Genomic DNA, 8,795 nt, shown 5'->3' on the forward strand with positions numbered 1-8,795 from the left:
GACTCCCTGTATTATTGCAAATGGGGGTGTTAAAACACTGGCTAGCTGGCCCCCACCCCCAAATCGATAGTATAACCACTGCTGAATTGAGTGAGGCTCAAGGGACAGTTGCTCCAAGCCAGTTTCACACGGAATTGGGGCAGGGTCTGGGGGAAAATGTCCCCCAACTCCATTATCTCCAGCTGTTAGATGGCACTAACTTGTGCGTTTCTTCTTTTGGCCACCAGGTGGCAGCATTGGCCAACCCTCAACTGTGCATTCACCGGGTGCTTTCAAAGGAACCTGGCAAGCAGTTTTGACTACACCTCCCATCCTCCTTGACCAGGATGGACCCAGCTGGGAATGATAGGGAAGGCTTCCTCTCATTCTTGGCACCCTCAACCTAGCACTTAAGATGAGTCTTTGGCAGAGGAAAATGGGATGTGTAATCATTAAGAGCAGGGGGTCTTCAAACTTGGCCCTTTTATGACTTGTGGACTTCAACTCCCAGAATTCCTCAGCCAGCGTGCCTCAGCCACTTCAGACAATCACGTTAGTGGTTTTTAACTGCAGGTATTCATTTATTTAAAATGCGTTTGCATTGAACTGAATTAAACACTTTCTTTGGCCAAGTGTGATTAGAAACCACACCCCCCCCAAGGGATTTGTCTCTGGTACAGAACCACGGTCGTTAAATGAATCCAGTGACTTTGCTCGTCAGGAGGTCCCAAAAGGGGATCACGTGACACCCCCCCTCCCCCGGGACGCTGCGACCAACATACCGTAAATAGGAACCAGTTGCCAAGCATGGGAATGTAAATCTCACGATCCTGGGGAATGCTGCGACGGCCGTAAGTGTGCAAACGGTCACAAGTCTCTTTTTTTCCCCCAGTGCCATTTGGTCACTAAATAAACGGTCGTAAGTCGAGGACTGCCTGTAATGTGACAATAGCAGGAGAACTTTTTCCAACACTTATTTTTCATGGGAACACAAAAAGCATCTCCCTTGTCTTTAGCACAGCTACCAGCTTCATTTATGAATAAAACATGGCGCGGGTCCTCTCTCGCCACCAATAAACAGGTTTAATCTTCTCGGGTGTTCCCAAAGGGTACCTGCCTTAATCATAGACTTTTAGAGACGGGGTGGGGTGGGGGGCGGGGAGAGAGCTAAAAGTCAAAAGAGATCCGAGGACGTTAAGCCGCCATCTGCTTTGCTCCTTAGCGGTCTTCGGAGAAGGCGGCACATCTCAAGGCAAAACGAGAGAGAGAAAAAAAAGGGGATGGTCAAAGCTTTCCAAAACCATCACTGGAGGACATAACTGCGGGAGACAAAACAAGGGATGGAAACTCATCGAGGAGAGAAGCAACCTGGAATTAAGGAGAAACTTCCCGACAGTGAGGACAATCAACCGGTGGAACCACTTGCCTCCAGAGGTTGTGGGTGCTCCATCACTGGAGGTTTTCAAGAAGAGATTGGACAGCCATTTGTCCAGATAAGGTCTCCTGCCTGAGGAGGGGGTTGGAATAGAAGACCTCCACTCTCTTTTCCAACACTGTTTTCCTGCATTGTCGAATTTCAACACAACCAGCCACTCAAATGCAACCTCTCAACCTCCCCCCCGCCTCCCCAAAGTTTTGCGCCCGCAATTTGCCCCATTGGCAGTCCCACAACACTCTTCCCCTCCGTGAGCTTGGATAAGACACACACACACACACACACACACACACACAGAGAGAGAGAGAGAGAGAGAGAGAGAGAGAGAGAGAGAGAGAGAGACGCTTACAGCTTTAAAATCCCCTTTCCCTCGATGCAAAGCCTGGCCTTAAGAAGCCTCCTTTGTAACCCACATTTCCCGAGCTTCTTTGCCAGGGAAGAAGGCAGCTCCCAAAGGGGGAAAGGGGTGATTTTTTCTAAAAACAGATAAAAATTAAATTTTGCCTTCTTCCTTCGCCAGTCCGAAGAGGCAGACCCAAGCAAAGTCTTTTGTAAGCTTTGATTCCTTTGCTTGCTGCCTTAAAAGGAGCCGAAGGGATCCATCGACCTAGTCTGTTGAACTTAAAAAAAAAAAGAAAAAGAAAAAATGAAGAAAACACAGCGGAGAAAGAGAGAGAGAGAGAGAGAGAAATAAAGAAGAGAAGACAGGAAGATTTCAAACGCTTTATATCAGGGTTGTTGATCACATCTGTTGGTTTTTTTTTCCATTTTTTTTCCTGTGCATCTCTTTTCCCATCTGGGTCTCGACACGACTTTAGACCCCCTGCAAACATCGAGATGTATAGACCCACCTCTGTTAAGATTAAAATCCAAGGCACTTTTTTGTTAGTTTTTACATTTTTTTGTTGGTTTTACAGTGAACAGGTTAAAGCCATTGAGTTTAATGGTTGGTTCTGGGGTGCAGGGGGGGGGAGGGGGGTCTTCCTGGCAGCGCTGGCACACACGGGCTCAAGAGCTGGGGGAGGGGGAAGGGGCATCTGGGACTTGTAGCTCAAGTCGTCGGGAAGGTGCCAGAAATGGCGTTTTGTTTTCCCCTGCAAGGGAGTCATCTTGGCTCAGTTCAGTGACATGATTGACAGCTCACCAGCCCTATTGCTTTACGGGGGGGGGGGGGAGGAGGAGGAGCCGGGCTCCTGTGCTACAGCTCTGCACCAATCAGGTGTGAAAAAAGCAGAGGAGCATCTAGAGACAGGTGTACCTGGTCAGTTGGCCATTTAATAGCTGCAGAGGAAAGGTGAAGAGAAAGGAAGAAAAAAAAACCCCCGTCACTTTTAGTACACAATCTATCGTCCGGTCCCGAACTCCAGATTTCTTCCAAACTCAACTTTCGAATTGCCCTGTCAAATACACCCCAGTCCTCTACTTATGACCGCCGCTGAGCCCCACATTTTCCCTTGCTAAGCGAGACAGCTGTTAAGGGAGCCTTGCCCCGCTTTACGACCTTCCTTGCCACCGTCGTTAAGGGAATCGCAGCCGCTGTTAAGTTAGCAACACGGTTAGGTAAACCCGGCTTCCCCCATTGAGTTTGCTTGTGAAAAGGTGGCAAAAGGGGATTTACGTGACCCCGGGCCGCTGCGACCGTCATAAATACGAGTCAGTTGCTGAGCATCCGAATTTTGATCAGGTGACCCTGGGGGATGCTGCGACGGTCGTAAGAGCGGAAAAGGCTCCCCAATTACCTTTTTCAGTGCCATTGTAACTTCGAACAGTCACCAAACGGTCACTAAACAGTCCCTGTAATTCAAGGACCGCCAGAATAAGAGAAGGGAAGCATTCTGAGGTGGCGCTTCCAGGCTAGGGGCAGTCTACCTGACAGAGTGACCCCAGCAATTTCCCTTTTCCTTTGCAGGCCCGCTCGCTTTCATTCTTAGCAGTGGCACCTATTTGCATCAATTTAGAAAGAAAGAAAGAAAGAAAGAAAGAAAGAAAGAAAGAAAGAAAGAAAGAAAGAAAGAAAGAAAGAAAGAAAGAAAGAAAGAAAGAAAGAAAGAAAGAAAGAGGGGAAGGAGGGGCTGGCAACGACGTAGCTGGTGGGAAAGTGGGGCTTTCTTGGGAGAGAACAGGGCGTTCAAAACATCTGGGGACAAGGCTGGAGTCTGGCTGTGCTGCGCTCTCTCTCTCTCTCTCTTGGCTTTTATTACAAGCTACATTCAAAGCCTCCAGGAGAGGAAGGAGGAACGAAGGAGGCCAAGCTGAGATTTCAAAGGCTGAAAGACAGCAGACCCCGTTACTAAGCGGGCAGGGAGGAAGAAGCTCCCGATTTCCTTTCCTTTCCTCTTCCTCCGATTCTCAGGTTTTGGATGTGTTTGGAGGAAGGAAGGAAGGAAGGAAGGAAGGAAGGAAGGAAGGAAGGAAGGAAGGAAGGAAGGAAGGAAGGAAGGAAGGGACTAGAAGGGGAGGGAGGGAGGAAAGAAGGAAAGAAGGAAGGGAGGGAGGGAGGGAGGGAGGGAGGGACTAGAAGGGGAGGGAGGGAGGGAGGAATGGACTAGGATGGATGGGTGAGTGGGTGGGAGGGAGGAAGGAAGGAAGGAAGGGAAGGATGGATGGAAGCAGACAGGAAGGAAAGAAAGGATAAGGAGGGATGGATGGGAGAGAGGGAGGAAAATGGTAGGAAGAAACAAAGGAAGGAAACAGGCAGATAGGAAGGAAAGATAGAGATGGGAGGGAGGGAGGAAGGAAGCAAAGAAAGGAGAGGGATGGAAGGCAGAAAAAAGGAAAGAGGGAGGGAAGAAGGAATGGAGAAGGAAGGAAGGAAGGAAGGAAAACGGAGGGAAGATGGACTACATTTCTTGGAATCATTGCAATAATACACATCCATGGGGACAGACAAAAGAATAACAATAATAAATCGGGGCCTATAGAGGTTAAAAAAAAAAGTGCCACTGTTATTGCAACTAATTCTCCAACTGCCTGGATGGGGAGGAAAGTGCATTTCGAGTCACAAGCCAAACATACCAAACAAATTAATATGTCCTTCAATGCTTGGCACCACCCTCGTTTCCTCCGAAAGATGCAAAGACTTTCCAAGCCAGTCCTTCTCAACCTCAGCAACTGGACAAAGATGTCTGGACTACAACTCCCAGAATTCCTCAGCCAGCAGGCCTGGACTACAACTCCCAGAATTCTCCAAAGCCAGCCGGCCTGATCCATCTTTCCTGCTTTCCAATTCTACGCTCCCCTTGAAACAGGAACAGCAGAAGACCCAAGTCAAAGCTTGCTAAGCTGGTAGAGCTAAGAGTGACGGGTTAAAAACATTCAAGGATTTGGCAATTTGGCCCAAATATTAGGGGGGGGAACCCAAAAACTTCTTAAGAGGGATGAAAACTTCAAAGAATCAGCATCCCACAGCAAAAAAAACCCCTCCCTCAGCTATTAGCACGGCAACTTCACCAAGTTACCACGGTTTGACAATGGCACATCTGCAGCTTTTGTATTTTGAAATGGGCTGGAGGGACTACAAAGCCCCTTCTCCTCTCCCACCAAGCCTCTGGACCCCAGAACCAATCATGTGGGTTAGCAGGAAGAAATCTTCCCTTCTGCTTCTCTAAACCATCTCGTCAGAGTTTTTTAAAAAAAATATTCGAAAGTTACAGCGTCATCCTTTATAATATAGCAATATATTTCATAGGTAAAATAAACTATGGTTATGCTTTCCTTTAGTCATCGTAATTTTTTTTTTTTTAGAAAACAGGAAAAAAAGAAAAAATGAGCCGTACAGAAATTTCTTCTGCCCCGGCACTCAAGTCTTTGAGGAACGCCAAGGAGCTGGGAATTATTTCCTTCGCGCTGCCCATTCGGCTTCTTCTTTCCGGTGGGAATAAGTGGAATTGGAAGGTCCACGGCGGAAGTTACGGCGTTAGAAAAATAAAAGAACCACAGTGACTTTCCAGTTTTTGTGGTTGTGGAGACCCACAATCCGGCTAGATGTCCTTTGTTTGTCCAGCTTTTCTTTTGTTTCTCTCTCTCTCTCTCTCTCTCTTCCTTCCTTCCCCAAGAAATATCATCCAATCTCCGTCGGAAAGCTTGGCCGGCCCAGTTTTGGCAATCGTCACCCCAGAATCAGGGGTCTCCGTCCGATAATGGATGACTTGGGCTTGGCCAACGCTGCAGGTTTCTTTCAAATGGGACCTCCTCCTTTCCCATCAGCTGGCACTGGTCAATCCAGTTGTACGTCATCCCCCCCCAATGATGGCTTCTTCAAGGTGGTTTGTTTCAAGAGGAGACAGGTCAGCTGAGACTGTACTGTGTCTGTCCGTCAAGAGGGGTGGGTGGACCACCAAGAGCATCTCAGCTCCTTTTCCGTCGTAGGCAGAAGAGGGAGGTTAAAGCAGGAGACCCCCAAGGGGACCAGCTCCCCTCTCTCTCAAACTGGTACAGTCCTAGGCCAACCCCCATCAAGGCTTCCCTTTCTTAAGCACATCCGACACACACAGAGACACATTCCCCAAACAAACAATAAGGCATTGTAGAATTACATATTTGGTGACAAGGAAAGCTTCCGGGAACAGATTTTCATCTCAGCAGAAACATCTGGAGAACTTCCTCAAAAATCTGGACGTAGGCTTCCCCCTCCACCCACCCCAACCCCCTGCCTTCAAAGGCTCCCCACTTGTATTTTAACGGCCAAACTACCTCCTTGAAACAGGGGCTGGGTGCAATTCCCCCCAATGGTTGCGGTGGTCCATTTTGGGGGTCCCATCGCCCACTTCCTCCTCTCTAACTGCTACTCTCATTTTCCTCCCCCCCAAAAAAAATATAGATGTGCTGCCTTGATGTTCCCCTGTGCAGTGGGAAAAAGGGACCTGCCCCAGATGAAGGGATGGTATAAGTTCTTGGCCCGTGTTCCGCACCAGATTTCTGCAGCTGTGTTTCTTGACCCAGAATGCCAAAAAACCAAAAAAACCCGGGGCCTGTATTTTCCTCCGAATTCCTGCTCAAGAGGCATTTTTACAAAGAGAGGTTTGCTGGGTCCCTAGGGGTGATTCAAGGCCTTCAACTGGGCGAAATAAACAGCATTTTTCTCTCTCTCTCTCTCTCTCTTTTTTGGAGAAAAAAAACACAACCTCCACCAAGGGTTAGAAGGTCAAGCTAAGAGAGGCAGGGAAAGGTTGGGAAATAAGAGATAAGGTAAAATAAGAACGTTAAGCAACATTCACAAGCGGTGAGTCGCTTCCAGAGCAGCGGTGAGCTGGCGAAACCCTCCAGTCTGCAGTCTTTTTCAAACTTACCCATTTTTAGAGGGGTGGACTTCAACTCCCAGGGCTGGCGGGGGGGGGGGGATTCTGGGAGTTGAAGTCCACCCCTCTTAAAGTTGATAAGCTTGAGAGACTCTGTGCAGGAGCCCTCACCATATTGGACGAAGGACGAGGGTCCCGTCGCTCTCCAGGGTCCTGAAAGAGAACAAGCCGAGTGTCAACAGGGACGCTGAGTTGCGTTGCCGTTTAAGGCACAACTCCTTTTTCTCGTCCCCTATTTAGTCTACTCTTTGGGGAAGGGTTGACGACTTAGTCCTTGACTTACGGCCACAAGCGGGACCCCTCCCCTCCCCAGAACCCCTCTAGGAGAGAGATGGGCGGTTAATAAATTTGGCATATAACACAAATAAATTTCCGTCGCTAAGCAGGGCAGTAGTCAACCGCTAAGCAAGGTGGTTGCCCTGTTTTGCGACCTTTTTCACCACGGGGGTGAAGCCACCCCATCCCTGTGGTTGTTCCGCATATCCAGCCGGTCATTAAGAGAACCCAACTTCCCCACTAACTTTGCTTGGTTGGGAAGGTCGCACGATGCTGCGGCTATCGTCCATAAACCGGGGTTGTCAAGCACCTGAATTTTGATCATGTGCCCTGGGGGATGCTGCAACGGTTATAAGTGTGAGGACTGGCCTCAAGTCCCATTGTCCACTGCCCTTGTAACTTTGAACAGTCCCTAAATTAAAGGCTGATAAAGGGCTGATACGTAACAGCCCACGCCTAGCCCCAAAATTAGAAGTAGGGCTGGTTACTTTCAATCTACTCCCTAATAATTTACTAATTCTCTCCCTTTCCTTCCTTCACAACACCCTCCCCCCCCCAAATTGCAGCAACTTGTCCATACACAAAACCCTTTTAAAATCGAGTCAAGCTCTCAATGAAAGCTGGACGAACCAAGGCTCTTTGGAAGAGCCAAGCCGTGGCACCCCAGGTTTACTTTGGAAATAAAGACGGTCACCTTTGCAAAGAAAAAAGAAAAAAAAATTGAAATTATACGGCAAGGTCCAGCCTAACCCGTTCTATATATGGCACCTCCGGCTAAAACAGGTCGTATTTCTGCCAATTAGACCTGTAACTCAAAATAGCCATATTTACGGGCCAAGGTAGGGATGGTGGAGCCTTTCCAAAAAAATCAAAATGATCAGGACGCTCCTCAAGGAGAAAGTCCCCCCCCTCCCAATCTCGTGAGCGGAAAGCCAAACTTAAATGTCTAGAGGGAGTCCCTGACTTACAACAGCCCATTTAGCGACCATTCAAAGCTGCAATGGCGCTGGGAAAAAAGGGACTTGTGACCGCTTTCCACCCTTACAACCGTCGCAAGTCACGTGATCAAAATTCAGACACTTGGGCACGGGCTCGTATTTATGACGGTCACAGGGTCCCGGTGTGTGTGTGTGTGTGTGTGTTGCGACCTTCTGACAAGGGGGAAGCCAGATTCCCTTAACCCCCGCGCTGCTAACTTAAACCAGAGCAGTGAATCCCCTTAACAAAAGCGGCAAGGAATGTCTCCAAATTGGGGCAAAATTCCCTTCACAATTGCCTCCCTTAGCAACGGGGGCTCCATTGCGGTCGTAAGCTGAGGACCACCTGTCTTTCTGCAAGCCGCATCCGGCTGGGGAAACCAAGTTGGGCACAGCGCTTCGGCTTTTGCTGGGGGTGGGGTGGGGTTTACTTCAGCTGCACCCCTTTGCAATCTCCCCCAAATTCAGGTTCAAACGATGCCACGCTGGAGAAGGTAGGTCGGGGGAGGTCCTACCACCTCCCAAACTGGGCCAAAGAAGAAGAGGGAGGGGGGGGGTTTGAAAGGGTGGGTGTCCAAAGTCTTTTTTATTATTATTATTTTCCCCTGAAACTGCCTCTGGTTCCTAAGCAACTCAAATTGCTTGGAACAAACCTCCTACTATAGCTAGAAATTGGCAGCTTCTCTCTGGCTTCATCCCTTTCGGCTTTTGTGATGTTGGGAACACCACTCAGCTGTTGGAAGACAAGACAGGAGCAACATAAAATAAAATAAAGAAGGGGGGGGACACATGGATTTTTCTTCCTCTTTGAAATGCACAAAAAAGAAAGAA

Source organism: Vipera berus (genome assembly GCF_964194415.1).
Source record: "Vipera berus genome assembly, chromosome: 16".
Lineage (NCBI taxonomy): Eukaryota > Metazoa > Chordata > Lepidosauria > Squamata > Viperidae > Vipera > Vipera berus.